This window comes from Macaca mulatta, chromosome 10, assembly GCF_049350105.2.
Source record: "Macaca mulatta isolate MMU2019108-1 chromosome 10, T2T-MMU8v2.0, whole genome shotgun sequence".
In the NCBI taxonomy this organism is placed as follows: domain Eukaryota; kingdom Metazoa; phylum Chordata; class Mammalia; order Primates; family Cercopithecidae; genus Macaca; species Macaca mulatta.
Genome location: NC_133415.1, coordinates 34,664,620 through 34,675,074, shown reverse-complemented (window position 1 = coordinate 34,675,074; position 10,455 = coordinate 34,664,620). Strand labels below are relative to the sequence as shown.

General features: G+C 43.8%; 1 protein-coding gene across 11 annotated transcripts in view; it reads left to right on the top strand.

Annotated features, from left to right (window-relative positions):
• The window catches only part of CECR2 (CECR2 histone acetyl-lysine reader), a 197,764-nt gene that overhangs the window by 44,989 nt on the left and 142,320 nt on the right, over window positions 1-10,455 (top strand). The window lies entirely within an intron of this gene.

Below are 10,455 nucleotides of genomic sequence, written 5' to 3'. Positions count from 1 at the left end.
GAATGCCATTTTTTTCTAAGTAAGATCTTTAAAGTCTGAAATTCTAGCCCACGTGTTGTTGGCTCAGCATTTTTGTTGGACATCTGTAACAACATTTTTAAGCCTACACTGATTGCTTTCTCACCCAAGATGTTTCTGAAGCACCATTCCAGGTCCTGCATTAGTGTCTTTGGATTGGTTGTTGCTGGGAATGAGAAGTTAATGTTACTGTCAGTCCAGATAAAAGGTTAGCGAGGTAAAGATGCCACCAACATGTTAGTTCATCCCATAGCTAAACATAAGTATATTTTGGGTTACCTGATTTAGCACCTACCTTGTGTTACCTTGTATTCATAAAACAAAAGCAAGCATAGTATCTTGCTGTCTTCCCATTGTTGCATAAAACCCTCCAATGGCTTTCTCTTGCATTTAGCATAGTCTAAATCCCTTACCATTGCTTAGTGGGCCCACAGAAACTTTCTGCATCTTCTGCCTTCCTTGCCTCGTACCATTCTCTCCCAGCTTTTTAGCTTATCAGCTTGCTTTTCTTCTCATAAAGACTCTGAACTTCTTAGGGGCTTTGCACCTGCTCATGGTTTCCAGCTCTCAGCTCAGATGTCATCTCAATGAATGAAACATGCCTTGATCAGCCTATCTATAGCTTGTTCTATTTTATTAATTCCAAATAGGTGTTTTGTTTTGTTTTGAGACGGAGTCTCACTCTCGCCCAGCTGGAGTGCAGTGGCATGATCTCGGCTCACTGCAACCTCCACCTCCCAGGTTCAAGCGATTCTCGTGCCTCAGCCTCCTGAGTAGCTGGGACTGCAGGCACCTGTCACCACACCCAGCTAATTTTTGTATTTTTAGTAGAGATGGGGTTTCACCATATTGACCAGTATGGTCTTGATCTCTTGACCTTGTGATCCGCCCACCTCCCACCACACCCAGCTAATTTTTGTATTTTTAGTAAAGATGGGGTTTCACCACATTGGCCAGGATGGTCTCAATTTCTTGACCTCGTGATCCGCCTGCCTCGGCCTCCCAAAGTGCTGGGATTACAGGTGTGAGCCACCGCACCTGGCCTAATTTTAAGTAAGTTTTATAAAGAGAGTAACACAATGAATTCCTGTCACCCAGTGTCAGTGATTATTAACAGAATGTTAATAATCACCCAGTGAAAAGTATGCCCTCGCCTCTCTTCCCAACCCAGTCAATCTCTGTCATATTTAACTCTTTTCTGTTTCCTTCTTCTGGGGTTACCTTTTTGGTTTACTTTAGTCTGTTTTCTCCCTAAGAATGTGAGTTATATCAGAGCAGGGATCTTCTCTATCCTATGCATTCTTGTATTACATTACCTAGAATTGTCCTATATATAGTAGATGTATTCAATAAATATTTTCTGAGTGAATGAATGAATGAATGAATGAAGTAAAATTTCCAAAAGTAGGGACTGTCTTTTATCCATATTTGTATTCTGAACTGTGTCTAGTAAAGAGCCTCACACATATTCCATCAAGTGTTTGCTGTCTGCTATTTATTTTTATTTTTTATTTTTGAGACAGAGTCTCGCTCTGTTGCCCAGGCTGGAGTGCAGTGGCAGGATCTTGGACATGCCACCATGCCTGGCTAACTTTTGTATTTTTAGTAGAGACGGGATTTCACCATGTTGGCCGGGCTGGTCTTGGACTCCTGACCTCAAGTGGTCTGCCCGCCTCGGCCTCCCAAAGTGCTGGGATTACAGGCGTGAACTACTGCGCCTAGCCCCGTTCACTACTTTTTTTGTTGTCACTGCCCCCCTTTACTAGTAGATTTGTTTACATAGCGTAAGCCTTGTCAGGATTTTTCTAATGGGAGGAGAATGGTATACTTTTCTTTCATTTACTTTCTGACCCCCCATTTGTATAATAAAAACAAGCCTCTTTTTTTTTTTTTGGCAGATTCTTGCTCTGTGGCCCAGGCTGGAGTACAGTGGCACAGTCTCGGCTCACTGTGGCCTCCACCTCCCAAATTCAAACGATTCTCCTGCCTCAGCCTCCCGAGTAGCTGGGCCTACAGATGCATGCCACCACACCCAAATAATTTTTGTATTTTTAGCAGAGATGCGGTTTCACTATGTTGGCCAGGATGGTCTCGAACTCCTGGCCTCGTGATCCGCCCGCCTCTTCTTCCCAAAGTGCTGGGATTACAGGCATGAGCCACCAAACCCGGCCAAAACAAGCTTTAATTGACTAGAAATTTTTTTTCCTTGCCAGATTCACTTGGTGGTTTTCTCTGCATGAGTAATTTATAACACTTTCTAGAAGCCCACATTTGTCTTTCTTTTCTCTGATTCATTGTTCCTAGAGCTATGGAAGGTAAAAGCTGGAAAGGATGTTAGAGATAATTTAAGTTTAACTCATAGTTTTACAGATGAGGATGTTGCCTAAGGTCATATAATAGGTAGTGAGTTGAATTGGGATTAGAACCAGTAGAGCCAAGCCTAGCAGTTAATAGGAAGCCCAAGTTTTTCACATTTACGAGTTCTGTTTTATCAGTTGGATTCTTAAGTTCTTTGTCACGACTGACCGTGTATTATATTATGCTCTTTTAGTACTTTGCATGGCCTTTAGCATTAGGCACAGAGTAATGTTTTTGGATTGAGAGAGTCATGTGAAGGCATTGCTTTAGTTGAAAATAATTTAATTTAATATTATATTTTTACCTGCCTTATGGGAAGAGACACCTGGAGGGCAAATCTTGATTACTTGTGCAATGGGTATGTAAAAAGAATTGGGAATGGGACAGATGAGATGGAGAAAATTAACAGAAGGCTGCAGATGGTGGCTTAGCACTTTGGAACGAGTCCATCAGTTCCTGCTGTCCAATCCAGTGTGAAAGATCCATCTGGGCCTCCCTTGAGTGCAAGAATGTGATGTAATGGACCTGGGATGTGCAAGCTGGGTTTCACTGAAAGTAATTATCAGGCTGGGTCGGATAGACTTGGAAATGTTAGATATAAGATACACGATGGGAAGAACTCAAGACTTGGGTTAGGCAGGTCCTTAATATGGGACCTATCTTACCATTTATCTAGTAAAGTCCATACCCTTGGCACCTTGGTCCTTGTTTTTGTTTTTTATTAAAATATTTTACATAAATGTCAAAATTTAAAACAGCACCTTTCTCTTTCAAAAAAATTATTGTAAACATTTTAGGAAATTGAGATAAGCAAAAAGAAGAAAATAATTATAATTACCTCGAGCCTATATAGGTCTACCCATGTATACATACAGATACATGTAAAATATATCAATATATGATATACATTTTTATGGCTTTTTAAAGGTAATATATAATAAATGTTTTTCATGTTAATATGTAGATCTAATGTCACTGTAATTCGGATATGGCCATGCTGTCATTTATTGCCTGTTGTCGGACATCAAGGTTTTTTCCAATCTTAAATGGACGCCTCTGTGTAAGTGTATACATGACTCTTTCCTTAGGATGTAACTTCATAGTGAAATGTGTAATCTCAAAGTCACGTACTAGTAACTTTCTAAAATATTCTAATGGCCAGTATTCTGTAGTGTCATGGCTAATATTCTCAAAACTTCCCTTATTTCTTCTGCATGTTAAATAAACAATGATCCGTAGCTGTGGCTGCAGTTCTGTTTATTATAACTAGAAAAGACTGGGGAAGGGTCATTTCTGTTTGTTGAGTCTGGTTCCCCAAAATACAGTAATAGAAATTGGCACCATTGATTCCTGATAACGTGATTCAGTCCCGTTGGTAAAGTCACCCTGCTGCTTAGAGTTGCGTGTCATTTTCAGTTTCTAGCTCTTCTTTCCTTGTTCATTCCCTGCCCCACCCCCACACTCTTAACTACTTTGTGTGCCCGAAGCAGGCCTGGGTTTGGCTTGGCTCCCATTCTTAGGGCTAAAGAGGCCTTTGGCTCCCAGCTCCTAATTCGGTAGCATTTGCTGATTTTCACATTGTGGGGAGAGATGAGGGCTGTTTCTGCCCTCCTACCTTCACCAGAGGTAAGTGATGGCAGGTGTTGCTATGGGGTCAGAGACCAGGTAGAGAACCCCCTTTCCAGAGACTCTGCTGAAGGAAAATTAGGACTTCGGAGTTTGAGGAAACTGTCCCTCAGCCTGCCTGGAAAGCTCTTTGAAGCCATTCTTGAGTCTCCATCCGCCTCGTATTGTGTCTTTGTGTGGAGACAGGTGGCGGGCGGCCTTCTGGGTGAGGGGGATGGAACCATGACCACCTCCTTGGGAGGCATCGTGCAGAGCCTTTCCTTTCTCGTGGCAGTGTGGGTGCGACCAGTCTGTGTATCTGTGCCTCCACATTCTGTTCTTTGAGGATGATGATGCTGCTTTTTTTGCAGCTAGGCTGCAGTCGGACTTCTGATTAGACATAGTTAAGTTTTCCTCAGGAGATGCCTGACATCCTCTTTAAAACTGGTCTGAGGTTGAGAGTGCCTGGCCCCCTCCTGCACCCTCTCTTGGGGCGCACACGCCTTTCTTTGGCCTTGTTGGGAATACTCTTTTGCAGAGCGTTTGGTCTCCCTGGAGTCAGTGGAGAGGCTGGTGGTGGATGAGGGTATGAACCTCCCATAAGGGGAGTAGTATCAGAAAAGTATTTTTGTGGGGAAAGCACAGAGGAGAGTGAAGAAAGCAGGTTGATGGTTCTAACCTTGGAGAGTGTGGAGGAAAACAGGGTACTGACAGCATCAGAGGGCACGACATACTCCTTTGCAGGATTTCTTTGTTTCCAAGCATATACCCTATAAGATCTGGAGTCAGTCCATTTCAATTGCTTTTAATTGTTTTGAGGCACGTTCTTAGTGTATTGCTGTGTCTTGGCCGTGATTACCTCACTTCCTTAAGCTCACTATTTCTGCTGCTGCCTGGCTTGCGGACTCCATTAACATTGTTCAGACCTGGGGATCTTAGCATCAGGGACAAGAGGTAGAGAGTCCTTCACTGCAGGACTCTACCTGTCGTCTTTCATTTGGTAGTCAGTATGGCATTTTGGGCCTGCTCGCCAAACTGTTCTGTAAGCTAGATATGTGGTCTAAAGATAGTCCAAATTTCATGTGCATGTAGAAGGAGGATTATTATTATTAATTTTTGAGACGGAGCCTCGCTCTGTTGCCCAGGCTGCAGTGCAGTGGTGCCATCTCTGCTCACTGCAAACTACTACTCCCAGGTTCACACCATTCTCCTGCCTCAGCCTCCTGAGTAGCTGGGACTACAGGCACCTGCCACCACACCTGGCTAATTTTTTGTATTTTTAGCAGAGACGGGGTTTCACCGTGTTAGCCAGGATGGTCTCGATCTCCTGACCTCGTGATCCGCCCGCCTTGGCCTCCCAAAGTGCTGGGATTACAGGTGTGAGCCACCACACCCGGCAGAAGGAGGATTATTAATCACTCTAGATCCCTAGGAGACAGAGATTCTCAGTATTGACAGAGTTTTAAAGTGTATTGCAGGTACTTTATTACTGATTGTGAATTCCCTAAGTTGGCAAATTATATACCTAAAAAAGTTAGAGTAGATGCAAAGCTATTTTTGTAATATTCTCACTCACATTTTCACATGCTCTCTAGGACGGGAGAAAAATGGTTGGGGTGAGGCGTTGGGGACAGTGGGAGTGGATTATAGCCAATACCCCCCAAAGCCTGTGTGTGATTTATCTTGAGCCTTTCTTAGTGGTGTGCCTGTTGGGGGCATGCTTACAAGTTTAAGGCATCTATTTGTCTCCAGTGATTAATTTCTGAGGTGTGGTTTATAAAGTGAGAATCAATTTTAGACAGTGTAAAATATATGATGTACATTTTTACTAAATTGTCTCTTACTTGGGGCATAGGAATATGTGTAAGATGAATGGTTAATTCACTTAGAAGGCATTCGTGTTGGTGCCTTCAGTGCCTAGCGGCAGGTACTATAAAGTTACTACATGAATGAATATGAACCTTACCTGTTAACAGACATATGGTTTGTAGTCTCCGTTATTGACTTTTCTTTATTTTTTCAACTGAAACGAAGTTTCTCTTCTTCTTCTTTGTTCTTCTTCTTTCTTCTTGAGACAGGGTCTCTGTCGCCCAGGCTGGAATGCAGTGGCACAATCTCAGTTCACTGCAACCTCTACCTCCCAGGCTCAAGCCATCCTTCCACCTTAGCTTCCCAAGTAGCTGGGATCACAGATGGGGGTGCGCCACCTTGCCTGGCTAAATTTTGTATTTTTTTGTAGAGATGAAGTTTCGCCATGTTGCCCAAACTGGTCTCAAACTCCTGGGCTCAAGCGATCTTCCTGCCTTGGCCTCCCAAAGTGCTGGGATTACAGGCGTGAGCCACGATGTCTGGTCTACTGTTTTTTAATAGTTCATTTAAGTTACTGTGCCTTTTACAGTTGGTATTTACACCATGCATAGGATAAAATGGGGAGATGTCTTAAAGTAGTGTAGGGAAGCCTCCGACAGTCAGGAAAACCCAAGTCTGGGCCTGGGTGGACCAGCACTTATTCTTTCTTTTGCCTTAGGCTATCGTCATGAAATGGAAGGTTTGTGTTTCTAAGTGGGTCAGAAATTGGTTTCAGCAATTTCGGTTTATCTGTTCTTTACTTTCATCTACAAATAATTTGAGACTTTTATCTCTCTGTTGTTTGTTCATCAGTTCATCAGTCCATCAATCCGTCCATCCGTTGGTCCATTGTGTAGCATCTGCTGGAACACACCTTCCTCTTAGACTTAATTTTTTGTTCATTGGAGATTTGAGGGCTCATCACCAAATCCAGAGATCCAGGTTTCCCAGTACAGTCATGATTTCTGGGAAGAAACTGTTTTCAGGATTGTCATTAATGTTTCCAGGCCCTTCCTATTTTTGTGTTAGAATAAAATGGTGACAACATGAAGTCAGCAGTCAATGTGAAGGGAGTTGGGTGCCTTGCTTAGTGAGGTAACTTAAAGGGAACCTTTGAATATGACTCTCTAAATAGTGACAGATCTCTTATAAAATCTGTTGACATATATAGAGTTAAAAGGTAAGCTAGAGACATGAAGAAAGGAGCAGTGATTTATATTTATCACTTCCTTAAAATGATTACTAATATGGAATTTCGAATTTCTTTTTGCTTTGTGAGTCAAGAAGATGGAATATATATCTACTTTTAGTGTTTTTTTTTTCTGTACCTTTATTGTCGCTGACCTTTTTTTGTATTTGTTTCCTTTGCCCTCAGATATTGACAAATTGCATCCTCCTCATTAATGCTCTGAATGATAAAATGGGTAAAACCAAATAGGATATGTTGGTTAGGATTTTGGTCCCACAATCTAGGCTATGGGGGTTCAAATCTTGATCATACTATTATTATTATATTGTTATTTTGAGACAGAGTCTTGCTCTGGTGGCCCAGACTAGAGTACAGTGGCACCGTCTTGGTGGGTTCAAGCAATTCTTGTGCCTCAGCCTCCCTGGTAGCTGGGATTACAGGTGCCCACCACCACGCCCAGGTAATTTTTGTAATTTTAATAGAGACAGGGTTTCACTGTGTTGGCCAGGCTGGTCTCGAACTCCTTACCTCATGATCCACCCAGCCCGGCCTCCCAAAGTGCTGGGATTACAGGCGTGAGCCACCACACCCGGCCTACTTGTTTTCTTTTTAAATAAATAAAGCACCATTGGATACCAAATGTGCGCATTTATGATTATATCCATATAGTAACTCCTTAAAAGTGTCACGGTATGAATCTTTTTAAAGTCTCTTGATACGTATATCACACTGATATTGTTGTCAGATTCAGGTTGGTTTTTTTTTTTTACGACAAAGGGACTTAAAAAAAGTCTTTTAAGAATTTAACTTTATCACATATAGTGGTAGATGTTTTACCCTTGCTAGTTCTTGAAGAAACTTATTTTTCGATTGGCTTTACTCCATGTGTTTCCCAAGTTTCTGTTGTAGGCATCTGAATAGAAATGGCATTTAGATAAATTTAAATGTAGGCCTACCACAACCATTGACTGGCACTATCTTTATAACAACTTAAAAAGCTGTACTTAGTGAAAGTAATATTAATCACTGTCTAGTTTTGACAAGACTTGTAAAAAGGGAGGAAAAAATAATTAGGTTAAAAGTGTTATTGCTACTATTTCTGCTTAGGATGAAAAGTAAAATTGTGGCTCTCTGGAATTTACTTGGAAGCGGATCTTCTGGATAGCTGAGATTTCCATATAGTGGAGTTTACTACTGTTTACTGCTTGTGGCCTGAAAAAACATTTTTTTTAATTGATACGGGATCTCGCTATGTTGCCCCAGGCTGCCCTCCAACTCCTGGCCTCAAGCTATTCACATGAGTAGCTGGGACTATAGGCAGCATTCCACAACACCCAGCCTGGCCTCTTATTTTATTTTAGTATTTTTTTGAGACAGACCCTTGTTTTTCACCCAGGCTGGAGTACAGTAGCGTGATCTTGGCTCACTACAACCTCTGCCTCCCGGGTTCAAGGGATTCTCATGCCTCAGCCTCCCTAGTAGCTGAGACTATAGACACGTGCCACCACGCCCAGCTAATTTTTTGTATTTTTAGTAGAGACAGGATTTCACCTGACTCTGATTGGTCAGGCTGGTCCTGAACTCCTGACTTCAAGTCATCGACCTGACTCGGCCTACAGAAGTGCTGATATTACAGGTGAGAGTCACTGTGCCCGGCCCTCAATTTAAAATTTTCTGGTTTTGAGAAGCATCTTGATAGAACATACTATACTTCTTATCCTTAAAAAAAACACACACACACAAAAACCGATAATATTTGAGGTATAATTTGTATACAATTAATTACACAGATTTTAAGTATACAGTTGAGTTTTGACAACTGTATACAAGTGTATAACCACCCCCCCCAAAAAAAATATAAATCATTTTCATTCCCCAAGAAAGTTCTCTCATGGCCTGTGCAGTCAAATCTGGCCCACCACACATACCCTGCCCCAGGCAGTGGCTGATCTGATTACTCTCACTACAGATAAATTTGTCTGTCCTGGAAAATAAGTGGATTCATACCATATGCAGTCTGTCTTGTCCTTCCCAGGCTAATGTATGGGATATACTTTTGTCTAGTCCCAGTAATTGTGCATCCTCAAGCCTGTGTGTTCCTGCCCTGCGCGGTAGCCTAGTGGTTCATTTTTGTACTCTTGAGCTGTCTATGTCTTTGCCTGGAACTGTAGTTGCCCCACAGTTCGATACTGGGAGAGGGAGGTTTCTATTGCGCCTCATGTCAGAAACCAACTCCCTTTTACTTGCATCCTTCCACATACACTTTCCTAATAGTTTTGCTTCTGTTATAATTAGCTGTGAGCTGTGCAACCATGTAACTAAGTATTATTTAGTCTTTCTGGTCTCCAGATGAGCTATATAAAAATGAGGTTAGGTCACTCTCGCTGTGTGCCAGGCACTGGTGAGGGGCAGCTCCTCTGGTGCCCGGCATCAGACATGGCAGAGGCGATGGATTTGGGCAGAGATCCCAGTGGACCCATCTATTCCTGGACTCTGTTGGAGAGAGGGAGGAGGGCAGCTCCGTGTCCTTCCACGTGGGGCCCAGCCCGGCCGAGCTCATCCTGCAGGGTGGCCGCACAGTCGGTCCAGGAGCCTGGGAGGCGCGGGTGGAAGCCTTGGGCCACTTCATCTCCACAGGGTGCATCCTAGACTGGTGGAGCGCAGCGCAGCGAGAGGCTGGAGCTGGAGCCTGTTGGCTGGGCCCCGCCTCGCCTCAAGGGACACTACTGGGAGGCAAAGCCTGATGCGGATGACCTGGCCGTCCTGACCAACGTGAGGGAAAACGCCTGCTCGCCAGCTCTATCCCCAGCAGCCCTTGTGGAGAGCTCGCCCACGCAGCCCTGGTGGCGGGGCCAGGAGCACCAGCGCTTGCCAGGGGGCGCCCGGGGCGCGCCTCCTCCCGGAAGCTCCAGCGGAAGACCCGAGCGGGCCGCCGGGCCGCGGATAACTGCAACTGCAGAGAGAGAGAACTCGAGATTGGCCTGAAGGAAGAACCTGTGAAGGAAGAAATCCAGGAGAGCGAAGGAGCGGTGGAAAAGATGCTTGCAGAAGCCACCCGGGAGTTGGAGGAGGTGGTGGTGGATGAGAGCCCTGATTCTGAAATACACTGAACAATGTGTGATGATGATCCCCCACGCCTGAGGAAGACTCAGAAACAGGAAGAGGAAGAAAGTTTCTCCACCGGAGGTGGGAGCTGCCATTATGATCATTCTGCAGTTAATGGAGAAGTGTAACTTGGATCTATCGACAGTTACACAGGCCTTCCTAAGCAATGGTGGTGAGCTGAAGGCTGCTTCCTCCCTCCTAGCATCCGGTCAGAGCTGATGGATAACCCATTTGGTCCCAACAAGATGACATAGATTTGCAAAAAGATGACGAGGATAGCAGAGAGGCACTGGTCAAAAAATTTGGTGCTCAGAATGTAGCTCAGAGGATTG